Here is a 12,671-nt window from a genome sequence, read left to right on the forward strand (position 1 = left end):
ATCTACACCGCCGTTTGTATGAACATGGAAATATCTACACCGCCATCTCTATGAACATGGAAATATCTACACCGCTAACTGTATGAACATGGAAATATCTACACCGCTATCTGTATGAACATGGAAATATATACACCGTTATATGTATGGACATGGAAATATCTACACCGCTATCTGTATGAACATGGAAATATCTACACCGCTATCTGTATGAACATGGAAATATCTACACCGCTATCAGTGTGACCATGCAAATATCTACACAGCTATCTGTATATCAATGGAAATGTACACTCTGCTATCTCTTTAAACATGGAAATAACTACACTGCTATCTGTATAAACATGGAAATATCTGCACCGCCACCTGTATGAACATGAAAATATCTACACTGCCATCCATACGAACATGGAAATATGTACACCGCCATCTGTATGAACATGTAAATATCTACACCGCCATCTGTATGAACATGGAAATATCTACACCGCTAACAGTATGAACATGGAAATGTCTGCACCGCTATTGGTATTAACATGGAAATATCTACACCGCTATCTGTATGAACATGGAAATATCTACACCGCTATCTGTATGAACATGGAAATCTCTACACCGCAATCTGTATGAACATGGAAATATCTACACCACCATCTGTATGAACATGTAAATATCTACACCGCCATCTGTATGAACATGGAAATACCTACACCGCTAACTGTATGAACGTGGAAATATCTACACCGCTATCTGTATGAACATGGAAATATCTACACCGCTATCTGTATGAACATGGAAATATCTACACCGCTATCTGTATGAACATGGAAATATCTTCACTGCTATCTGTATGAACATGGAAATATCTACACCGCTATCTGTATGAACATGCAAATATCTACACAGCTATCTGTATATCAATGGAAATATCCACACTGGTATCTCTATAAACATGGAAATAACTACACTGCTATCTGTATAAACATGGAAATATCTACACCGCCATCTCTATGAACATGGAAATATCTACACTGCCATCCGTACGAACATGGAAATATCTACACCGCCATCTATATGAACATGGAAATATCTACACCGCTATCTGTATGAACATGGAGATATCTACACCGCTATATGTATGAACATGGAAATATCTACACCGTTATCTGTATGAACATGGAAATATCTACACCGCCATCCCTATAAACATGGAAATATCTTCACCGCCATCTGTATGAACATGGAAATATCTACACCGCCATCTCTATAAACGTGGAAATATCTACACCGCTATCTGTATGAACTTGGAAATATCTACACTGCTTTCTGCATAAAATTGAAATTATCTTCACCACTATCTCTATAAACATGGAAATATCTACACTGCTATCTGTATAAACATGGAAATATCTACACCGCTATCTGTATAAACATGGAAATATTACAGCTATCTGTATAAACATGGAAATATCTACAACGCTGTCTCTATAAACTTGGAAATAACTACACCACTATCTCTGTAAACATGGAAATATCTAGACCTCCATCTCTATAAACATGGAAATATCTACACCACCATCTGTATAAACATGGAAATATCTATACCGCTATCTGTACGAACATGCAAATATCTACACAGCTATCTGTATATCAATGGAAATATCTACACTGCTATCTCTATAAACATGGAAATAACTACACTGCTATCTGTATAAATATGGAAATATCTACACCGCCATCTCTATGAAGATGGAAATATCTACACCGCCATTTACATGAACATGGAAATATCTACACCGCCATCTCTATGAACATGGAAATATCTACACCGCTAACTGTATGAACATGGAAATATCTTCACCGCTATCTGTATGAACATGGAAATATCTACACCGTTATCTGTATGAACATGGAAATATCTAGACCGTTATCTGTATGAACATGGAAATATCTACACCGCTATCTGTACGAACATGGAAATATGTACACCGCTATCAGTGTGCCATGCAAATATCTACACAGCTATCTGTATATCAATGGAAATGTATACACTGCTATCTCTATAAACATGGAAATAACTACACTGCTATCTGTATAAACATGGAAATATCTGCACCGCCACCTGTATGAACATGAAAATATCTACACTACCATCCGTACGAACATGGAAATATCTACACCGCCATCTGTATGAACATGTAAATATCTACACCGCCATCTGTATGAACATGGAAATATCTACACCGCTAACTGTATGAACATGGAAATGTCTACACCGCTATTGGTATGAACATGGAAATATCTACACCGCTATCTGTATGAACATGGAAATATCTACACCGATATCTGTATGAACATGGAAATCTCTACACCGCAATCTGTATGAACATGGAAATATCTACACCGCCATCTGTATGAACATGTAAATATCTACACCGCCATCTGTATGAACATGGAAATACCTACACCGCTAACTGTATGAACATGGAAATATCTACACCGCTATCTGTATGAACATGGAAATATCTACACCGCTATTTGTATGAACATGGAAATATCTACACCGCTATCTGTATGAACATGGAAATATCTACACCGCTATCTGTATGAACATGCAAATATCTACACAGCTATCTGTATATCAATGGAAATATCCACACTGGTATCTCTATAATCATGAAAATAACTACACTGCTATCTGTATAAACATGGAAATATCTACACCGCCATCTCTCTGAACATGGAAATATCTACACCGCCATTTGTATGAACCTGGAAATATCTACACCGCCATCTCTATGAACATGGAAATATCTACACCGCCATCTGTATGAACATGGAAATATCTACACCGCTATCTGTATGAACATGGATATATCTACACAGCCATCTGGATGAACATGGAAATATCTACACCGCTATCTGTATGAACATGGAAATATCTACACCGCTATCTGTATGAACTTGGATATATCTACACAGCCATCTGGATGAACATGGAAATATCTACACCACTATCTGTGTAAACATGCATACTTCTTCACCGCTATCTGTATAAACATGGAAATATCTACACCGCTATCTGTATGAACATGGAAATATCTACACAGCTATCTGTATATCAATGGAAATATCCACACTGATATCTCTATAATCATGGAAATAACTACACTGCTATCTGTATAAACATGGAAATATCTACACCGCCATCTCTTTGAACATGGAAATATCTACACCGCCATTTGTATGAACCTGGAAATATCTACACCGCCATCTCTATGAACATGGAAATATCTACACCGCCATTTGTATGAACATGGAAATACCTACACCGCCATCTGTATGAACATGGAAATATCTTCACCGCCATCTGTATGAACATGGATATATGTACACCGGCATCTGGATGAACATGGATATATCTACACCGCTATCTGCATGAACATGGAAATATCTACACAGCTATCTGAATATACATGGAAATATCTACACTGATTTCTCTATAAATATGGAAATAACTACAGCGCTATCTCTATAAGCTTCGAAATACCTACACCGCCATCTGTATGAACATGGAAATATCTACACCGCCATCTGTACGAACATGGACATATCTAAACCGCCATCTGTATTAAGATGGGAATATCTACACCGCTATCTGTATAAACATGGAAATATCTGCGCAACTATCTGTATAAACATGGAAATAACCGCACCGCTATCTGAATAAACATGGAAATATCCGCACCGCTATCTGTATAAACATGGAAATATCTACACTGCTATCTGCATAAACCTGGAAATATCCACACCGCTATCTGAGTAAACATGGAAATGTCTACACTGCTATCCGTGTAAACCTGGAAATATCTACACCGCCATCTGTGTAAACATGAAAATAGCTACACCGCCATCCCTACAAACATGGAAATATCTACACCGTCCTCTGTATGAACATGGAAATATCTACACCGCCATCTCTATGAACATGGAAATATCTACACCGCTAACTGTATGAACATGGAAATATCTACACCGCTATCTGTATGAACATGGAAATATCTACACCGTTATCTGTAGGAACATGGAAATATCTACACCGCTATCTGTATGAACATGGAAATATCTACACCGCTATCTGTACGAACATGGAAATATGTACACCGCTATCAGTGTGACCATGCAAATATCTACACAGCTATCTGTATATCAATGGAAATGTATACACTGCTATCTCTATAAACATGGAAATAACTACACTGCTATCTGTATAAACATGGAAATATCTGCACCGCCACCTGTATGAACATTAAAATATCTACACTGCCATCCGTACGAACATGGAAATATCTACACCGCCATCTGTATGAACATGTAAATATCTACACCGCCATCTGTATGAACATGGAAATATCTACACCGCTAACTGTATGAACATGGAAATGTCTACACCGCTATTGGTATGAACATGGAAATATCTACACTGCTATCTGTATGAACATGGAAATATCTACCCCGCCATCTGTATGAACATGTAAATATCTACACCGCCATCTGTATGAACATGGAAATATCTACACCGCTAACTGTATGAACATGGAAATGTCTACACCGCTATTGGTATGAACATGGAAATATCTACACTGCTATCTGTATGAACATGGAAATATCTATACCGCTATCTGTATGAACATGCAAATATCTACACAGCTATCTGTATATCAATGGAAATATCTACACTGCTATCTCTATAAACATGGAAATAACTACACTGCTATCTGTATAAATATGGAAATATCTAAACAGCCATCTCTATGAAGATGGAAATATCTACACCGCCGTTTGTATGAACATGGAAATATCTACACCGCCATCTCTATGAACATGGAAATATCTACACCGCTAACTGTATGAACATGGAAATATCTACACCGCTATCTGTATGAACATGGAAATATATACACCGTTATATGTATGGACATGGAAATATCTACACCGCTATCTGTATGAACATGGAAATATCTACACCGCTATCAGTGTGACCATGCAAATATCTACACAGCTATCTGTATATCAATGGAAATGTACACTCTGCTATCTCTTTAAACATGGAAATAACTACACTGCTATCTGTATAAACATGGAAATATCTGCACCGCCACCTGTATGAACATGAAAATATCTACACTGCCATCCATACGAACATGGAAATATGTACACCGCCATCTGTATGAACACGTAAATATCTACACCGCCATCTGTATGAACATGGAAATATCTACACCGCTAACAGTATGAACATGGAAATGTCTGCACCGCTATTGGTATTAACATGGAAATATCTACAACGCTATCTGTATGAACATGGAAATATCTACACCGCTATCTGTATGAACATGGAAATCTCTACACAGCAATCTGTATGAACATGGAAATATCTACACCACCATCTGTATGAACATGTAAATATCTACACCGCCATCTGTATGAACATGGAAATACCTACACCGCTAACTGTATGAACGTGGAAATATCTACACCGCTATCTGTATGAACATGGAAATATCTACACCGCTATCTGTATGAACATGGAAATATCTACACCGCTATCTGTATGAACATGGAAATATCTTCACTGCTATCTGTATGAACATGGAAATATCTACACCGCTATCTGTATGAACATGCAAATATCTACACAGCTATCTGTATATCAATGGAAATATCCACACTGGTATCTCTATAAACATGGAAATAACTACACTGCTATCTGTATAAACATGGAAATATCTACACCGCCATCTCTATGAACATGGAAATATCTACACTGCCATCCGTACGAACATGGAAATATCTACACCGCCATCTATATGAACATGGAAATATCTACACCGCTATCTGTATGAACATGGAGATATCTACACCGCTATATGTATGAACATGGAAATATCTACACCGTTATCTGTATGAACATGGAAATATCTACACCGCCATCCCTAAAAACATGGAAATATCTACACCGCCATCTGTATGAACATGGAAATATCTACACCGCCATCTCTATAAACGTGGAAATATCTACACCGCTATCTGTATGAACTTGGAAATATCTACACTGCTTTCTGCATAAAATTGAAATTATCTACACCACTATCTCTATAAACATGGAAATATCTACACTGCTATCTGTATAAACATGGAAATATCTACACCGCTATCTGTATAAACATGGAAATATCTTCACAGCTATCTGTATAAACATGGAAATATCTACAACGCTGTCTCTATAAACTTGGAAATAACTACACCACTATCTCTGTAAACATGGAAATATCTAGACCTCCATCTCTATAAACATGGAAATATCTACACCACCATCTGTATAAACATGGAAATATCTATACCGCTATCTGTATGAACATGCAAATATCTACACAGCTATCTGTATATCAATGGAAATATCTACACTGCTATCTCTATAAACATGGAAATAACTACACTGCTATCTGTATAAATATGGAAATATCTACACCGCCATCTCTATGAAGATGGAAATATCTACACCGCCATTTATATGAACATGGAAATATCTACACCGCCATCTCTATGAACATGGAAATATCTACACCGCTAACTGTATGAACATGGAAATATCTTCACCGCTATCTGTATGAACATGGAAATATCTACACCGTTATCTGTATGAACATGGAAATATCTAGACCGCTATCTGTATGAACATGGAAATATCTACACCGCTATCTGTACGAACATGGAAATATGTACACCGCTATCAGTGTGACCATGCAAATATCTACACAGCTATCTGTATATCAATGGAAATGTATACACTGCTATCTCTATAAACATGGAAATAACTACACTGCTATCTGTATAAACATGGAAATATCTGCACCGCCACCTGTATGAACATGAAAATATCTACACTACCATCCGTACGAACATGGAAATATCTACACCGCCATCTGTATGAACATGTAAATATCTACACCGCCATCTGTATGAACATGGAAATATCTACACCGCTATCTGTATGAACATGGAAATGTCTACACCGCTATTGGTATGAACATGGAAATATCTACACCGCTATCTGTATGAACATGGAAATATCTACACCGATATCTGTATGAACATGGAAATATCTACACCGCTAACTGTATGAACATGGAAATATCTACACCGCTATCTGTATGAACATGGAAATATCTACACCGCTATTTGTATGAACATGGAAATATCTACACCGCTATCTGTATGAACATGGAAATATCTACACCGCTATCTGTATGAACATGCAAATATCTACACAGCTATCTGTATGAACTTGGAAATATCTACACTGCTCTCTGTATAAAATTGAAATTATCTACACCACTATCTCTATAAACATGGAAATATCTACACTGCTATCTGTATAAACATGGAAATATCTACACCGCTATCTGTATAAACATGGAAATATCTTCACCGCTATCTGTATAAACATGGAAATATCTACAACGCTGTCTCTATAAACTTGGAAATAACTACACCACTATCTCTGTTAACATGGAAATATCTAGACCGCCATCTCTATAAACATGGAAATATCTACACCACCATCTGTATAAACATGGAAATATCTATACCGCTATCTGCATAAACATGGAAATATCTACACCGCCATCTCTATGAACATGGAATTATCTACACCGCCATCTGTACGAACATAGAAATATCTATACTGCCATCTGTATGAACATGTAAATATCTACACCGCCATCTGTATGAACATGGAAATATCTACACCGCTATCTGTATGAACATGGAAGTATCTACACCGCTAACTGTATGAACATGCAAATATCTACAGAGCTATCTGTATATCAATGGAAATATCTACACAGCTGTCTCTATAAACATGGAAATAACTACACTGCTATCTGTATAAACATGGAAATAGCTACACCGCCACCTGTATGAACATGGAGATATCTACACTGCCATCAGTACGAACATGGAAATATCTACACCGCCATCTGTATGAACATGTAAATAACTACACCGCCATCTGTATGAACATGGAAATATCTACACCGCCAACTGTATGAACATGGAAATATCTACACCGCCATCGGTATGAACATGGAAATATCTACACCGCTATCTGTATGAACATGGAAATATCTACACCACTATCTGTATATCAATGGAAATATCTATACAGCCATCTGTATGAACTTGGAAATATCTACACCGCCATCTGTATGAACATGTAAATATCTACACCGCCATCTGTATGAACATGGAGATATCTACACCGCTAACTATATGAACATGGAAATATCCACACCGCTATCTGTATGAACATGGAAATATCTACACCGCTATCTGTATGAACATGGAAATATCTACACCGCTATCTGTATGAACATGGAAATATCTACACCGCTATCTGTATGAATATGGTAATATCTACACTGCTATCTGTATGAACATGGAAATATCTACACCGCTATCTGTGTGAACATGCAAATATCTACACAGCAATCTGTATATCAATGGAAATATCTACACTGCTATCTCTATAAACATGGAAATAGCTACACTGCTATCTGTATAAATATGGAAATATTTGCACCGCCACCTGTATGAACATGGAAATATCTTCACTGCCATCTGTATGAACATGTAAATAACTACACCGCCATCTGTATGAACATGGAAGTATCTACACCGCCATCTGTATGAACATGGAAATATCTACACCGCTAACTATATGAACATGGAAATATCTACACCGCTATCTGTATGAACATGGAAATATCTACACCGCTATCTGTGTGAACATGGAAATATCTACACCGCTATCTGTATGAACATGGAAATATCTACACCGCTATCTGTATGAACATGGAAATATCTACACCGCTATCTGTATGAACATGGAAATATCTACACCGCTATCTGTATGAACATGCAAATATCTACACAGCTATCTGTATGAACTTGGAAATATCTACACTGCTCTCTGTATAAAATTGAAATTATCTACACCACTATCTCTATAAACATGGAAATATCTACACTGCTATCTGTATAAACATGGAAATATCTACACCGCTATCTGTATAAACATGGAAATATCTTCACCGCTATCTGTATAAACATGGAAATATCTACAACGCTGTCTCTATAAACTTGGAAATAACTACACCACTATCTCTGTTAACATGGAAATATCTAGACCGCCATCTCTATAAACATGGAAATATCTACACCACCATCTGTATAAACATGGAAATATCTATACCGCTATCTGCATAAACATGGAAATATCTACACCGCCATCTCTATGAACATGGAATTATCTACACCGCCATCTGTACGAACATAGAAATATCTATACTGCCATCTGTATGAACATGTAAATATCTACACCGCCATCTGTATGAACATGGAAATATCTACACCGCTATCTGTATGAACATGGAAGTATCTACACCGCTAACTGTATGAACATGCAAATATCTACAGAGCTATCTGTATATCAATGGAAATATCTACACAGCTGTCTCTATAAACATGGAAATAACTACACTGCTATCTGTATAAACATGGAAATAGCTACACCGCCACCTGTATGAACATGGAGATATCTACACTGCCATCAGTACGAACATGGAAATATCTACACCGCCATCTGTATGAACATGTAAATAACTACACCGCCATCTGTATGAACATGGAAATATCTACACCGCCAACTGTATGAACATGGAAATATCTACACCGCCATCGGTATGAACATGGAAATATCTACACCGCTATCTGTATGAACATGGAAATATCTACACCACTATCTGTATATCAATGGAAATATCTATACAGCCATCTGTATGAACTTGGAAATATCTACACCGCCATCTGTATGAACATGTAAATATCTACACCGCCATCTGTATGAACATGGAGATATCTACACCGCTAACTATATGAACATGGAAATATCCACACCGCTATCTGTATGAACATGGAAATATCTACACCGCTATCTGTATGAACATGGAAATATCTACACCGCTATCTGTATGAACATGGAAATATCTACACCGCTATCTGTATGAATATGGTAATATCTACACTGCTATCTGTATGAACATGGAAATATCTACACCGCTATCTGTGTGAACATGCAAATATCTACACAGCAATCTGTATATCAATGGAAATATCTACACTGCTATCTCTATAAACATGGAAATAGCTACACTGCTATCTGTATAAATATGGAAATATTTGCACCGCCACCTGTATGAACATGGAAATATCTTCACTGCCATCTGTATGAACATGTAAATAACTACACCGCCATCTGTATGAACATGGAAGTATCTACACCGCCATCTGTATGAACATGGAAATATCTACACCGCTAACTATATGAACATGGAAATATCTACACCGCTATCTGTATGAACATGGAAATATCTACACCGCTATCTGTGTGAACATGGAAATATCTACACCGCTATCTGTATGAACATGGAAATATCTACACCGCTATCTGTATGAACATGGAAATATCTACACCGCTATCTGTATGAACATGGAAATATCTTCACCGCTATCTGTATGAACATGGAAATATCTACACCGCTATCTGTATGAACATGCAAATATCTATACAGCTATCTGTATATCAATAGAAATATCTACACTGCTATCTCTATAAACATGGAAATATGTACACCGCCATCTGTATGAACATGGAAATATCTACACCGCCATCTGTATGAACATGTAAATAACTACACCGCCATCTGTATGAACATGGAAATATCTACACCGCTAACTGTATGAACATGGAAATATCTACACCGCTATCTGTATGAACATGGAAATATCTACACCGCCATCTGTTGGAACATGGACATATCTACACTGCCATCTGTATTAAGATGGAAATATCTACACCGCTATCTGTATAAACATGGAAATATCTGCCCAACTATCTGTATAAACATGGAAATATCGGCACCGCTATCTGTGTAAACATGGAAATATCTACACTGCTATTTGCATAAACATGGAAATATCCACACCGCCATCTGTGTAAACATGGAAATGTCTACACCGCTATCTGTGTAAACATGGAAATATCTACACCGCCATCTGTGTAAACATGAAAATATCTACACCGCCATCCCTATAAACATGGAAATATCTACACCGTCCTCTGTATGAACATGGAAATATCTACACCGCCATCTCTATGAACATGGAAATATCTACACCGCCATTTGTATGAACATGGAAATATCTACACCGCCATCTCTATGAACATGGAACTATCTACACCGAAATTGGTATGAACATGGAAAGATCTACACCACCATCTGTATGAACATGGAAATATCTACACCACCATCTGTATGAACATGGAAATATCTTCACCGCCATCTGCATGAACATGGATATATGTACACTAGCATCTGGATGAACATGGAAATATCTACACCGCTATCTGCATGAACATGGAAATATCTACACAGCTATCTGAATATACATGGAAATATCTACACAGATTTCTCTATAAATATGGAAATAACTACAGCGCTATCTCTATAAACTTCGAAATTTCTACACAGCCATCTGTATGAACATGGAAATATCTACACTGCCATCTGTACAAACATTGACATATCTACACCGCCATCTGTATTAAGATGGAAATATCTACACCGCTATCTGTATAAACATGGAAATATCTGCCCAACTATCTGTATAAACATGGAAATATCCGCACCGCTATCTGAATAAACATGGAAATATCCGCACCGCCATCTGTATAAACATGGAAATATCTACACTGCTATCTGCATAAATTTGGAAATATCCACACCGCTATCTGTGTAAACATGGAAATATCTACACCGCCATCTGTGTAAACATGGAAATATCTACACCGCCATCTGTATGAACATGGAAATATCTACACCGCCATCTCTATAAACGTGGAAATATCTACACCGCTATCTGTATGAACTTGGAAATATCTACACTGCTCTCTGTATAAAATTGAAATTATCTACACCACTATCTCTATAAACATGGAAATATCTACACTGCTATCTGTATAAACATGGAAATATCTACACCGCTATCTGTATAAACATGGAAATATCTACAACGCTGTCACTATAAACTTGGAAATAACTACACCACTAACTCTGTAAACATGGAAATATCTAGACCGCCATCTCTATATACATGGAAATATCTACACCACCATCTGTATAAACATGGAAATATCTATACCGCTATCTGCATAAACATGGAAATACGTACACCGCCATCTCTATGAACATGGAAATATCTACACCGCCATCTGTACGAACATGGAAATATCTATACCGCCATCTGTACGAACATGTAAATATCTACACCGCCATCTGTATGAACATGGAAATATCTACACCGCTAACTGTATGAACATGGAAATATCTACACCGCTATCTGTATGAACATGGAAATATCTACACCGTAATCTGTATGAACAAGGAAATATCTACACCGCTATCTGTATGAACATGGAAATATCTACACCGCTATCTGTACGAACATGGAAATATCTACACCGCTATCTGTATGACCATGCAAATATC

This window comes from Gorilla gorilla, chromosome 10 (genome assembly GCF_029281585.2).
Source record: "Gorilla gorilla gorilla isolate KB3781 chromosome 10, NHGRI_mGorGor1-v2.1_pri, whole genome shotgun sequence".
Taxonomy (NCBI): domain Eukaryota; kingdom Metazoa; phylum Chordata; class Mammalia; order Primates; family Hominidae; genus Gorilla; species Gorilla gorilla.